Source organism: Carcharodon carcharias, chromosome 6 (genome assembly GCF_017639515.1).
Source record: "Carcharodon carcharias isolate sCarCar2 chromosome 6, sCarCar2.pri, whole genome shotgun sequence".
Classification (NCBI taxonomy): Eukaryota; Metazoa; Chordata; class Chondrichthyes; order Lamniformes; family Lamnidae; genus Carcharodon; species Carcharodon carcharias.
The window spans coordinates 152,421,968-152,434,136 of record NC_054472.1 but is presented as its reverse complement, the minus strand read 5'-3'; the positions used below and the strand labels follow the sequence as shown (position 1 = coordinate 152,434,136).

Genomic DNA, 12,169 nt, shown 5'->3' with positions numbered 1-12,169 from the left:
ATGGACGTCCAATTCCTCTACACCTCCATCCCCCATCAGAATAGTCTGAGGGCTCTCCACTTCTTCCTTGAACAGAGGCCTGAACAATCACCATCCACCACCACTCTCCTCTGTCTGGCTAAACTTGTTTTCTCACTGAACAAGTTTTCCTTTAACTGTCTCACTTCATCCAAATAAAAGGTGTGGTTATGAGTACCTGCCATGGGCTCCAGTTATGCCTGTCTCTTTATGGGGTATGTGGAACATTCTTTGTTCCAGTCCTACTCAGGCTCCCTCCCAAAACTCTTCTTTCTGTACATCGATGCCACTTCATGCTCTTGACTGTACCTGGAAAAATTTATCAATTTTGCTTCCAATTTCCACCCATCAATCACCTTCACATTTCCAACACTTCCCTTCCCTTCCTTGACCTCTCCATCTCTATTTCTGGGGATAGGCTATCCACCAATATTTATTACAAGCCCACCTACTCCCACAGCTACCTCAACTACAGCTCTTCACACCCTGCTTTCAGTAAGGGCTCCATTCCATTCTCTCAGCTCCATTGCATCTGTTCTGATGATGCCACTATCCAAAACGGCGCTTCTGACATGTCTTCCTTCTTCCTTAACCGAAGCTCCCATCCACCCATGGTGGTTGACAGGGCCCTCAATTGTATCCAACCCATCTACTGCGCCTCTGCCCTCACGCCTTCCCCTCCCTCCCAGAAACATGATAGGGACCCCTTGTCCTCACTTTTCACCCCACCAGCCTCCGCATTCAAAGGATCATCCCCGGCCATTTCCACCAACTCCAGCAAGATGCCACCTCCAAACACATCTTCCCCTCATCCACCCAATCAGCATTCTGTAGGGACCGTTCTCTCCATGACACCCTGGTCCACTCCTCCATCACCCCAACACCCCATCCCCTTCCCACGGCACCTTCCCATGCAAATCGCAAAAGGTGCAACACCTGCCCCTCCTTGCCGTCCAAGGCCCCAAACACTCCTTTCAGATGAAGCAATGCATAACTTGCACCTCCTTTAGTCTACTGCATTCGCTGCTCCCAAAGCGGTCTCCACTACATTGGGGCGACCAAACGCAGACTGGGTGACCGCTTTGTGGAACACCTTCGGTCTGTCAGTCGCTTGCCAATTCAACACACCACCATGCTCTCACACCCACCCACGTGTCCGTCCTTGGCCTGCTGCAATGTTCCAATGAAGCACAACACACGTCACACAGTGAAGCACGTCATCTTCCAATCATGTACTTTACAGCCTTCAGGATGTTTTCTTTTAGAGTGCTGACTCTTGTTCTGCTATTAGCACATTCTGCTTTCTTGTCTTTATGCCACTATCAGCATCTTCTTTAGTCTTCATCACTGTCATTAACAATCTCTTTGTCTTGTGTCCACAACATCTTTATCAATCTCTCCTTAGCCCCCACCTATCGCTGACCGTTTCCTGCTTTTCCTGCTCCACCCTGCTTAAACCCTGTAAATTCTATCACACTCCTACTTCTCTTTAGCTCTGAAGAGTCACATGGACTCGAAGCGTTAACTGTTTCTCTCTCCACAGATGCTGTCAGACCTGCTAAGTTCTTCCAGCATTTTCTGTTTTTATCTATTTTTATATTCCATTCCCCTTGCAATAAATGCCAACATTCCATTTGTCTTCCTAATCACTTGCTGGAGCTGCGCACTAACTTTTCCTGATTCACGTTCCACGACACACAACATTCGCTCCACACAAATGCCAGGCAATGACAATCTCCGACAAGAGAGAATCTAAGCATCGCCCCTTGAAATTCAATGGCATTACTATCACTGAATCACCCACTATCAACATCCTCGGGGTTACCATTGACCAGAAACTGAACTGGACCAGTTTTAGAAATACTGTGGCAACGAGAGCAGGTCAGAGGCTAGGAATCCTGTGACGAGTAACTCACCTCCTGACTCCCCAAGCCTGTCCAGGATCTACAAGGTACAAGTCAGGAGTGTAATGGAATACTCCGCACGTGCCTGGATGAATGCAGCTCCCACAATGCTCAAGAAGCTTGACAACCTCCAGGGCAAAGCAACCCACTTGATTGGCACCACGTCCACGAACATTCACTTGCTCCACCACTGACGCACAGTAGCAGCAGTGTGTGCCATCTACAAGATGCACTGCAGGAATTCACCAAGAGCAGAATTTTCCGCTTGACGGACAGGCGGGCATACGCCCGACCCAAACGAGCATAAAATGATGCATGACGACAACAGGCAAGCATCCTCGCATCATCGCAGACTCGCCCGACATTTCAGTTAGCAGGCATGTTGCCAACTCCCACACAGGAGCCAATAGCACTGCCACCGACAATTAAAATGCGTATTAAGGGCGTTAACAATCCAATTGATTTAAATTTTTCACTTCCTGTCCAACCTTACGGTGGGTGGGCAGGCAAAAAGGCCAGATGGCTTTTGCATTTTTTTGCGAAACTTCATTCACAGGTGGGGCGAGGCTTCGACCCGCACTATAAAAAAATAATAATTTTCGTATTAATTTCTAACATGTCCCTGCTCATGTGACAGAGTCACATGAAGGGACATGTTTTTCAACATCTTACAGTGCTTTATTTTTCATTTTCAAAGCTGTTCATCTCTCCGGCAACCCTATGCCTTGGAGCTTTTCCAGCGCACACCCGCACGCATGTGCAAACTTGCATGCTCGCTCTCCTCACCACCATCACCACCAACTCCCCCCCGCCCAACCACCACACAGGCAGTGCCGAGCGCTACAGCACACGTTGCATGCTGGGCAGGCCCTAATTGGCCAGTCAGTGTGAAATCACGGTCCGGCCTCCCAGCTGCTCTCCTTTGCCCCTGCCAAGTCAGCCCAACAAGGGAAAAATTCTGCCCTAAGGCTCCTTAGACAGCACCTTCCCACGACCACTACTATGTAGAAGGGCAAGAGTAGAAGATACATGGGAACACCACCACCTGGAAGTTCCCCTCCAAGTCACTCACCATCCTGACATAGAAATATATCGCAATTCCTTCACTGTCGCTGGGTCAAAATCCTGGAACTCCCTCCCTAACAGCACTGGGGGTGTACCTACACCACATGGACTGCAGCGGTTCAAGAAAACAGTTCACCACCACCTTCTCAGGGACATCGATGGATAGGCAATAAATGCTGATGCCCTGAGTTGCCTTCCTTTGCAAGTCCATGACCCAATTCCCCAAGAGCTCGTACTAGTGATGAATTTCCTGAATGCCTCACTAGTCTGTGCCAGGCGGATAAGAAACTGGATAAATTGTGATCCAGCCGTGTCTCGAGTGAGAGACCAAGTGTTACGTGGTTGGCCCCAGGAACCAGTCTCTGATGAATTGAAGCCATTTTTCAAATGAAATCACAAGATGGGCAATCAAGATGGTATTCTATTATGGAGTGCACGAGTAGTAGTTCCTTCACAAAGAAGAGAACAGCTCTTAGTAGAACTACACAGTGCCAATCCGGGAATCTCACGAATGAAGATGAAAGTGCAAAGTTATCTTTGGTGGCCGGTGATATTGAAAAGGCGGTAAAACACTATGTGCAATGTCAACTGCTACAAAAGTTGCCAGTGGCAGTCACTTAACACCCATAGGAGTGGGCTGGTAGATCACTGGTGTGATTACACAGAGATTACGTCGGTCCTTTCCTTGGAACCATGTTTCTACTGATTAAAGATGTTCATTCCAAGTTGTTAGACGTTTATGAGCTGAAGTGGTGAACATCAGGTCCTACTATAGAAAAACTACACCAAAGCTTCACCATCCATGGATTGCCAGAGGTAATCATCTCAGATAATGGTACTGTGTTTACGAACGCTGAGTTTCAATGATTTGTCAGTATCAATGGTATCAACCACGTGAAAACTGCACCGTACCATCCTTCATCTAATGGACTGGTGGAAAGAGCAGTACAAACTTATATAACAGGATACAACGAGAAGGAAAAGAGAGGCTTTTAGCAGGTACAAGGTGAGCAAATCAGCAGAGGCATTGATGGAGAAAGTCCAGGGTGGAGCTTAAGAAAGCAACTAGGAGAGCAAAGGGGGGATATAAGAAAGCTCTGGCTGGTAAAAGTAGGGAAAATCCCAAGATATCTATAAGTATATCAATGCGAAGAGGATAACCAGGGGAAGAGTAAGGCCCATTAGGGACCAAGGGGGGAATCTATGGGTGGAGCAAGACGACATGGGTAGAGTGTTGAACGAATGCCTCACATCCGTCTTCACCCCAGAGAATGAGGATGAAGATATCGAACTTGGGGACAGAGACTGCGAGGTTCTTGAACAAATTGATATAGGGAGTGATGAGGTGTTGGAAGCATTGGCAGGCTTAAAAGTGGACAATTCCCCCAGGCTGCTGAGGGAGATCGCAGGGGCTCTGACCCAAATTTCTAACTCCTCTCTGGCCATGGGGGAGGTGCCAGAGGACTGGAGAGCAGCTAATGTGGTTCCACTATTTAAGAAGTGTTGTAGAGAGAAGCCAGGGAACTACAGGCCAGTGAGTCTCACATCAGTGGTAGGGAAACTATCGGAGAAAATTCTGAAGGAGAGAATCTATCTCCTGTTGGAGAGGCAAGGTTTGATCAAGGATAGTCAGCATGGCTTTGTCAGAGGGAGGTCATGCCTAACAAATATGATTGAATTTTTTGAGGAGGTGACCGGGTGTGTAGATGAGGGCAGTGCAATTGATGTAGTTTATATGGATTTCAGCAAAGTCTTTGACAAGGTCCCACATGTGAGACTTATAAAGAAGGCAAATGCACATGGGATACAGGGTAATTTGATAAGGTGGGTTCAAAATTGGCTTAGAAGGCTGCTTTAGTGACTGGAAGGTAGCGTCCAGTGGCGTACCACAGGGATCTGTGCTGGGTCCCCTATTATTTGTCATTTATATAAATGACATGGATGACTATGTGGGGGGTAGGATTAGTAAGTTTGCGGATGACACAAAGATTGGCTGGGTGGTTAACAGTGAGGTTGAGTGTCTTGGGCTACAGGAAGATATAGATAGGATGGTCAAATGGGCAGATAAGTGGCAGATGGAACTTAACCCTGAAAAGTGTGAGGTGATACACTTTGGAAGGAGTAATTTGACAAGGAAGTATTCAATGAACAGCATGACACTGGAAAGTTCTGAGGAACAAAGGGACCTTGGCATGTGTGTCCATAGATCTCTGAAGGCGCAGGGGCATGTTAGTGGGGTGGTGAAAAAGGCATACGGGGCACTTGCCTTTATCAATCGAGGCATAGATTACAAAAGTAGGGAGGTCATGTTGGAGTTGTATAGAACCTTGATGAGGCCACAGCTGGAGTACTGTGTGCAGCTCTGGTCGCCACATGATAGGAAGGATATGATTGCACTGGAGGGGGTGCAGAGGAGATTCACCAGGATGTCGCCTGGGTTGAAACATTTAAGTTATGAAAAGAGGTTGGATAGTCTTGGGTTGTTTTCGGTGGAGCAGAGAAGACTAAGGGGCGATCTGATCGAGGTGTACAAGATTATGAGGGACATGAACATGGTGGAAAGGGAGCAGCTGTTCCTCTTTGTTGAAGGTTCAGTCACGAGGGGACACAAGTTCAAGGTGAGGGGCAGGAGGTTTGGGGGGGTGTGAGAAAAACTTTTTTACCCAGAGGGTGGTGACGGTCTGGAATGCGCTGCCTGGGAGGGTGGTGGAGGCGGGTTGCCTCACATCCTTTAAAAAGTACCTGGATGAGCACTTGGCACGTCATAACATTCAAGGCTATGGGCCAAGTGCTGGTAAATAGGATTAGATAGGTAGAGTCAGGTGTTTCTCACGTATTGGTGCAGACTAGATGGGCCGAAGGGCCTCTTCTGCAGTGTCATTCTGTGATTCTGTGATAAGGCAGAAATAAAAAAGTTAATAGGTGAATCGTTGGAAGCTAGAGTTGCTCATTTCCTATTTCCCTACAGAACAACCCCCACACTATGACAGGAGCAACACTTGCAGAATTACTGATGAGGCGCATCTTCGAAAATGACTCAGCCCGATACATCTCTATTTGGATGGGAAGGTGGAGAAAAGTCAAGGGAACCAAAAAGCAACTCATGATTTGCATAGTCGTGAGCGAAAATTTACTGTTGGGGAAGCAGTATATGCAAGGAATTTTGGTGGAGGACTGAAGTGGTTACTTGGTGAAGTAATCTCCATGACTGGACCATTGACGTACCAGGTGGAAGTGGAGGGTCTGATCACCCGTAAGTATGTGGATCATTTAAGAAAAAGAGAGGTACCCCAACAAAATGATGTTCCACCTGCAACCAATGCTGAACCTGGTGGTTCTTGTTGAAGTTGCTCAACCAAGGACAAACATGCCTGATGTCTCTGTCGGAGGGGAAGACACTGAACTGCATGTGCCTAATGAGAACGTGTTTCCTGCAAAAGAATCTGAAGTTGTAGAGCTATGACGTTCCACATGGATCAGGAAACCACCTGAAAGACTGAACTTGTAATTTCATGTCGAAGGTTCTGTCGAAGGGTCATGAGGACTCGAAACGTCAACTCTTTTCTTCTCCGCCGATGCTGCCAGACCTGCTGAGTTTTTCCAGGTAATTCTGTTTTTGTTTTGTAATTTCATGACCTGTGTAAATATTGTAATGTCACGGGATAAATATCCTGGTAAATACGAAATGTACAGAGAAGTTAAAAGGGGAGGAATGTAATAATTATAGTTTTAAGAAACGTAGGACTGTAGCTTTAAGAATAATTGTGTTGTAAGATCACATGATCTGTGTGAACCAATCGGTAAGCAGCTCGGGGAACCTCTTGGGGGAGAGTTCTTTATTAGTTTGGTACACAATTGTAGTTTCTGTTGCTGTCCTGTCAATGAAGTTAAATGTGTCCACCAAGAAAAGTTGCCTGTAAAATCAACAGGGTCAGAATGTGAGCTATTCTCCCTTCAGCTCCCATTTCCTCTTAGTCAAGGCTGTTCTGATTCTACTTTCATTTTTCTTATTAGTAAACATTTGAAACAAGGAAGATACAAAGCTTTGGGGAGTGAGACAATGGGATTGGTTTTTGGATTACTGTAGTTTACAGCCAATAACATGCACAGGATAGGCTGACTGGCTTCAGTGCGGTAATATTTATAGTTAAAAGGAATGTTATTTAATGCTTCCCAATTTTCTTTCCTGAACTTGCCATGTGGTTATGCTCTTGTACTTTGGGACATCTGTCATGGCAGGGTAGGTTTCTGTTTACCTAACAATCCATTTTCTGTTGTTGAGAACTCAGTTAAAGAGTCATATTGGACTTGAAATGTGAACTCTGTTTCTCGCTCTACCCATGCTACCAAACCTGAGTTTTTCCAGTGCATTGCTTTTATTTTTATTTCAGACGTCCAGCATCCGTAGTATTTTGCTTTTAGTCTGATGAGGCTCTTGAAGACCCTCAACATTTTCTTATACACAATCCTGCCGCACACATGCACTATCTGGTGCTGTACACAGAGGACACTAACAGAAAATCAATGCATACAGAGAAAGACTAATTTATGTACGAGCACCAATACACTCAGTTCAGAGACATCCCCATCAACACTCGGCTGCTAAATCCTTAAACTGCAGCTTGCTCCACCAGACAGGGCATATTCAGATCAATACTAATAAACCCACATCCTCAATAAACAAACTCAGCACAGTTACAGGTGTCAGATTATAATAAGTACAGCTTCCTTTGGAGTCATTCACATTGATAGGCAGTAGGAACTTTTTTTCCATAATCTCAGTAAATGTATTTTGACTCTTTCCTGGTCTTTTAAAAAAAAAGCTGTGATTAAGTTTACTGAGTTAATCCTCATTTATCAATAGATTCAGATAAAGGTTTTGAGAGTGTCAGTCACAATTCAGATATCACATGCCAATGACTCAAAAGCGTACAGGAAAATGTATCATGAGAGCATTTACAGCCTGATTTCTGTTGGCAAGGGAATCTGCAGATGGACTTGGCGTTAGCAATTTACAAGCACTGAACAAAATGCAATTTCTCTGACTAACAGAAATTGACTTGTAACTGAATTAATAATTACTTCATCACATTCAAAATAGTCACCCGCAGATCTGATAATAGATTGGACTACCCTAGTTTAAGCCTACAATTAGGCAACACCACCTCACTTGCAATTAAATCACTTATTACTAGTTTGTTCTGAATGAACTTTACAGAACAGGAGTTTTGGAAAGGAAAGATGTCCATTTCCAAACACCATAATCTGCTAGCAGCAGATATCGTGCCCCTCTTGATTTAACCTATATACTTGGCCCTGAAACTCTAGGTATGTACCTAAGCCATCAAAAATTTCAATACTTCTGCCTTAAAAGGGACAAGTGAGGTTAGCAGCTAAGTAAACAGTCATGCTTCAGAAACCAGACCTATAGATTAGTTACATGACAGATCATGTAGCTTAAAATAAACTCCCTCTACATGATAAACTCTACGAAGTGGTGATAAACTCTAACTGGTCTTTCAGTAGCAAATATTCATGTAGATACTTTATTGAACAAACATTGTCTAATTCTCATTGTTAAAACAAAATACTAAGTGCAGAGCAAGATGTCAAAAGTAAAAGCATAGGGCCAAATACGTCATTGGTTATGCATCTTATTAAAAAAAAATCCACTTTAAATACGGGATAGGTTTTGCTCTTTTATCTACTTCATATAATTTTGACTGCAACAATAAGTCAGAGTTAAGTGACTGCTATCCTAGCTACAGGTACCTTTCACAAATGCTGCTCTGGGGTGGCCATGGCATAGCATTAAAATTTAATCTGATAACTTCAGAAATAAAATGGTGCTGGGATAATTTTGGATGATAGAATAAAATGGACCATATTGATTCAACCACCGATTCTATTTTTAATCAGAAGAGACGTAAAATGGGCAGATAAATCAATTTACATTTTACACCATCACCCAAAGCAAAATTTCCCCCAGTGTTTTGTTTTGTGTTCATTGTCAGGGGTATCACTGCTGGAGAATGGAGCTCTTCCCACTTCTGATACCTGTCAGCAACAACCACTCCCAAGTCAGGTAAACAACAGTCACATACAGATTAAAGCACACTCTATTCTGCCCTAACCTCAGCTCCAACCTCAGAAGTATCACCCCTTCACTCCACACTGCACCGGCTTGACATTTTTTTTGCCCCATTCTCCATGCCAAGTATCTTCTGGCCTCTGACTGAGGCTGCTAAATGATATTGACTTCGGGGTAAATTTGTTCAGGAGGGAGTGAATTAACTTCCATCCAATCAGAATGGGCTGGATTTGGTCCCAGGTCACAAGGTGAGAAACCAATGCACTCAGTTTTCTAGATCACCAGTTTTAAGTGATAACACAGCAGTTACTTCGAAAGCCAGCAGTCACAGCATCATCTCAATGGAATGTTTCTAATTACCAAATTGAGGTGGTAATATTGTGTTATTTAACTGAGAAATCCAAGGGTTAGAGTGCAGGACAGTATTAAGGTTGAAAAGAAGAGATCAGAGTGGAGATTAGATATCACCAAGTTTAATAAATTTGAAAATTGAATGAGGAAGACTCTAATAAGGGAAGTAAGGGTTTCACAAAGGTCCTGGAAAAGAATGGACTACAAGAGTATAACATCTTTCATATTGTAGTGCTAGAAGGAGAAAAGATCTTGTATATTTACACCTGTCTGCGTGGCATTTGGCAGTGGTAGGAATGTCAAGGGAATGTAAAAATGGGGGGGAAAAAAACAAAAAAAATCAGAAGCATTTCATAGATACAGCTCTGATACCTGGCTTGAGAGGTTCACATGAAGCAGCATGGGGATAAGGCTCCCAGCATCTACTGCTGAAATTATGTATGTGTGGGCAAGAAGACAAGGGGGGAGGAGTAGTCACAGTAGGAGCACTGACAGATTAAAGCAGCTCAGGATTAATTTCACTGGCAAGTGGACAAGTCATGGCTTGTGCTGAACATCAGCACAGGCCATCAATCTCCCTAGCTGAATCCCTTTCTATTGCTTCTGTTCAGAGTCCATTTCCAGCTCATTACTTTACACACCTCCAGCGCTTTATTTACTAGCTATACCTCCATCAAGCACTACATTAAGTACACTTACACCAACAGATGAACTGCCTGTCCTCATCTTTCAGCACCTGTATGCTGTTTAAAAGTTAAAGTGTCACCAGCTTCCTGTTTCAAAGCTTCCAAAAGGATTTAACAGAATCAAATAATTTTATTTTTAAATATATTGAAATGGGCCCCTGGGTTTTCCAGTGTTATCTCAAAGGAGCAAGGCAAACTCTGCCTAAGACCAAAGCAAAAAACTGTGGATGCTGGAAATCCAAAACAAAAACAAAAATACCTGGAAAAACTCAGCAGGTCTAACAGCATCTGCGGAGAGGAACACAGTTAACGTTTCAAGTCCGTATGACTCTTCTGTTGTAGAGTCATACAGACTCGAAACATTAACTGTGTTCCTCTCCGCAGATGCTATCAAACCTGCTGAGTTTTTCCAGGTATTTTTGTTTTTGTTCTGCCAAAGACCAGTAAGCCGAACAAAACAACAACGATGATAAAAAGAAAACTAACAAGGCTGAAACAAAATCAGAAAACAGTTGAAAAAGGGAGCAGTGAGCCCAACATATGACTGAAAAAGACTGGCTAACAGTTTTTGCATATCCTTAATCGGAAAGGTCAACTGATATGTTTCAACCAATACATGAATATGTTAAGAACAGCTAACCTTTATTTCTCTTTCTATAGAAACTCCCATTTACAGAATGTTTTCTTTCCATGTATTAGAACATCTCAATGTGGATTCTTAAGTGGGGGACAGGACTGCCAGGATTCCCCAGAGTATTGGGGGCAGGATGATCCAAAGCATCACTAAAGGGGAAGGTTTCTGGAGTATTTCTGAAAGCAAGGTAAAAATGCACATGGGACAGGGAAAGCTGAAATGAACTATAGGATGTCATCCTTAGATGGAAGTTTGAACTGAGCCCACCACATCTGCCGGAACCAAACACGTTTGCAATATTCTAGGGAGCCACTGATAACTGACCTGCCAACCGGGCTCACTAATAAAACCTAGAAAAGTAAGCATGACCAAAAGTGCTGTGATTCTTCCACTTGGCTCTAGATAATTCTGAAAACCAAATCCTTAATGGGTATGGAGAAAGTGGGAAACTCTGTATTCTAATCAAGGTAACTTTAACTGGTTAAGAACAGCCAAGGGCAATTTTCTTCATTTACCCACTGTCAGAACCACTTAGCAACGCCATCTTGTTCTGGCTCTAGTGCAAATGGACTCCTGATGGGTCTTCAGGGGTGTTGCCAGATTTGTAGTCACTACATCTGCCTTGCATCTGATGGTGGACACCATCAAGTAGAAAACTGAACAGGGAAGACCAGTGACACAATGGTGGAGGGGTGGCACTGTTAATCAAGGATGGTATTGGTGCAATAGTTAGAGATGACCTTGGTTCAGGAAATCAGGATGTAGAATCGGTTTAGGTGAAGATGAGGAATAGTAGGGGGAAGAAGTCACTAGTGGGAGTGGTCTACAGGACCCCTAACAGTAACCACAATGTAGGACAAAGTATACATGAAGAAATATTGGGTGCTTGTGATAAAGGGATAGCAATAATTATGGGTGATTTAAATCTACATACAAACTGGAAAAATCTGTATCCTGGATGAGTTCATAGAATGCTTTAGGGATAGTTTTTTAGAACAGCATGTTCTGAAACAAACCAGAGAGCAAGTTATAAGGACAAATAAGCGGGCATGAAAGCTGAGCTAGCTGCAGTAAACTGGGATACTAGGCTAGGGCATAGATCAATAGAGAAGCAATGGCAGACATTTAAGGGGATATTTCAGAATACTCAGAATAAATATATCCCTACTATAGAGAAAAATTCTAAGGGGAGGACCACCATCCGTGATTAACTAAAGAAGTTAAGGAAAGCATCAAACTTAAGGAAAAAGCATATAACAGCACAAGGATGAGTGGCAAGTCAGATGATTGGTCAGAATATAAAGAACAGCGAAGAATGGCTAAAAGGTTAATCAGGAGAAAGAATTAGAGTATGAGGGGAAGCTAGCAAGAAATGTAAAAATGGATAGCAAATCTTTCTACAATTATTTAAGAAGGAAAA

The 12,169-nt window shown here is 43.6% G+C and overlaps 1 protein-coding gene across 2 annotated transcripts in view; it reads right to left on the bottom strand.

Annotated features, from left to right (window-relative positions):
• zc3h3 (zinc finger CCCH-type containing 3) overlaps window positions 1-12,169 on the bottom strand; it is a 297,424-nt gene that overhangs the window by 229,135 nt on the left and 56,120 nt on the right. The gene's annotated exons all lie outside the window — the stretch shown is intronic.